The 2,921-nt window shown below is 35.9% G+C and overlaps 1 long non-coding RNA gene across 5 annotated transcripts; it reads right to left on the reverse strand.

Annotated features, from left to right (window-relative positions):
• Positions 1 to 355: 355 nt before the first annotated feature.
• LOC106412439 lies at positions 356 to 2,675 on the reverse strand. Of its 5 annotated transcripts, none has more exons than XR_007338362.1 (7): positions 2,177 to 2,675; positions 1,945 to 1,977; positions 1,466 to 1,852; positions 1,305 to 1,353; positions 948 to 995; positions 728 to 857; positions 356 to 639 (listed from the first exon to the last, which is right to left on the reverse strand). It is a non-coding gene; the product is annotated as an uncharacterized LOC106412439 (long non-coding RNA). The 5 variants fall into 5 exon arrangements; XR_001282598.3 differs by having other exon boundaries at positions 1,466 to 1,690; positions 1,781 to 1,977; positions 2,177 to 2,674; XR_001282600.3 differs by having other exon boundaries at positions 1,466 to 1,704; positions 1,781 to 1,977; positions 2,177 to 2,674.
• Between the last annotated feature and the right edge of the window lie 246 nt (positions 2,676 to 2,921).

The raw sequence follows: 2,921 nt of genomic DNA on the forward strand, positions 1-2,921 counted from the left end.
TTTCCAAAAGCCGGTTTAGGTAAATAAAACATCACAATTTGTTACTGTAAACTGAGAACTCAAAACAAAATCTCATGTTTTTCTGGGATTATAAAAACAGGAGTGACTTATTCACGGACTGAGGATGCTTATGCATTCAACGATTGATTTCAGATTGTGGGTGTCGACGGTGTTTCTATTATCAGACACGTTGCTTGGAGTATGGAATCATGTATTCTTGCCATGAATGCCAATTTTCAATGAATGAGTTCAAGATCCATGGATAAGTTCTTGAAGGGTGACTTTGTGTTCACTTAGTTACCGACAAAGGAACCTCTACAAACGCACCAACAAAACAGGAACACAAACACACAAATCATCAAACATTTTAATAACTTGTTGGTTTCACAGAACCATATATATTCGAGCTCGCTGTATTTGAACTGAATAATACAAAATGTTTATTAATCATCAGTTTTGTAAATATTTCCTTTTATTCTCTTATTCACCACACAAAATATAGTTTCAACTGATCGGCTAACAACCTCAACCATTGCATTGTAAACCACAACATCCTTCACGTTGGTTGCATTGAAAATCTCTTCGGCATATTTAAGATTTGCTCACTTACTCTACACATTCCTCTTTGTCGAAAAAAATCTGAAAGAAGTAAGAAGAGGCTGGCGGTAAGTGATAAAGTTTCAGAGGTGAGTTAGTTTCATTTTGGAGGTTAATACAGAGAAAATACCTTGAATGTTGTCTAGTGTACAGTTAAAGAATTATTTTCGTTGTTCCCCTGTGCGCTGCCTCCAAGCATGAGCCAAGAACCAAACTATGGCTGGCCTTGTCTGAATCTGGTTAGATCTCTGACATATTATCTGTGTAGATAGGAAAAGGTGCCTTAAATTAGAGTTTTTGGTGAAGTTTGTATATGCTTAAAGGTAAATAAAGCAGAGAAATGCACTGACTGACTCAGATTTGGATCTTTGGCTTGTGATCCTAACGCTTGTCTTCCTCTATATATAGAAAACATTGTCATGTAATGGTGGTTAGCAAAAAAAACTTAATCTCCTCGTTCAGTCTACTAATTGAACCACAGAACCATATTAAGGACACAACCAAGAAGCCAGATTTCACAAAGCCTTTAATCTCCTCGTTCAGTCTACTAATTGTACCACAGAAGAACTTGTTCAAAATCACAAATGTGAATGCATTTGAAATGTAGACGTCAAGGCTAAGGAGCCATATGAAGAAAAATTATTTGGTAAATAGGCAGTGTTCTCTCTGTTCAGATAAGACTAACATCAAGATCATTATAGAAGTACCTGAGGCAAGAGTGGATGTATCGGTTCCCTTTAGTGGCAGCATCTAGATCTGCAAATTCATACAACACAGGAAAAACAGTTCAAATTGATTGTTCATTTATAAACATAAAACTGAATCTATCGCTTCAAGGCTTTAATAAGATTGCTGATTTTAATCTTACCGGTTTCATGAAGGCATCCTGCAATCTTCAAAGAAACTAATATAATCAACTGAGATTTCAGTAGACTATAACACCATCAAGGAGCCCTCATTAGCTACACAAACAAATAACTTTTAAGTAAATAAGCCATCATGTGAAAGAAAGAAACAGCTTTTACGATACAAACAGAACAAAAGCATCAAACTTGGAAATGTTTTCATCGTTCTACTGGAGAATCTTATAAACCTGTCAAAAACAGTCTTGTTCAGAAAGATGCAAATCATCAGCAGTGATAGTGAATAAGAGTGAAACATTGTACATGCTGCAATCTCTTACCATAGACAATGTTGAATCATGAGGACAGAGCAAATGAGTGTTGATGATTATAACTTGTTGGTGAGCATCATACTGTAAGGAAGAACTGATTTTACATATAGCAATTGTGCGGCTCGGCCACCAGACTCACCACAATCATTGAAAAGCAAAAGTCTCGATCTTACATATCTAAAGTACTCCAACAGCTGTGGGCAAACCTAATTGACAATTAGAAGAAGAGAAAGAAACACACATTGACCCATCTTTTGATTGAAGAATGAATCGAGAAAGAACATGAAGCAGCTTCACAAAAATTGAAAGAAACTAATATTACAAAATGGACAAAATTATCGGGTTAGAACATGATTTCACAGATGATCATCTATAAAAGAAGATCCAGACCAATTAGGAAGCTACCTTTCGTTGTGTTCCTCGCTTCCCAGAAATTGATTAACTGAAACTGTAGTAGCTCTGAGTATCTCTGGACATGAGCGATATCATTTTAGAACAGAGCCGGTTGATTTCTTCATTCGGTCATCGTTTTTCTCTGAAAATTTCGTTTGCCTGAATAGGGTGAGAATGAGAAGCCAGGAAGAAGGGAGATATATAAGTGTGGAGATGATGGGATGGGAGGGGAGGGGAAAAGATTCATGTCGTTTGGGTTACGATAAATACATGAACTTTATGAGACTTAGATGTGGAGGCGAAGGAGAATCAGAAGTGATGCAATGGCGGTTTGCTTCCGTCGCTTTGGAAGAAGACGAAGCGGAGAGGTCGAGGCAATTCTGTGTTGGGGAGATGAGCGAATGACGTGGCAAATTAGAGACATATGATTGACTGATTAAATTTACTGACGTGGACACTCTCCCTGCTCTAGTTATTTTCCTTTTAGTATTGTGATATATATTTCTAGGAAGTTACACCGGTTGTTTAGAAAGACAAAATGGTAATTATATATAAAATTTGTTGTGCACTCTAACTTTATAGGTAAAATAGTTAGATTTTGAATTATAATTTTTTTGGTGGTTATATAATCAAATTTCCCTTAAAATTTCTAAGAAAAAAAAAGAAATAGTTTTAAATGATAAAATGATTTTCATTTTTTCTTACAAATTTAAACCAACAGCTTGGTGACAGGTATATAATCCGTATCCGAAAGGTG

The sequence above is a fragment of the Brassica napus genome, chromosome A3 (genome assembly GCF_020379485.1).
Source record: "Brassica napus cultivar Da-Ae chromosome A3, Da-Ae, whole genome shotgun sequence".
Classification (NCBI taxonomy): domain Eukaryota; kingdom Viridiplantae; phylum Streptophyta; class Magnoliopsida; order Brassicales; family Brassicaceae; genus Brassica; species Brassica napus.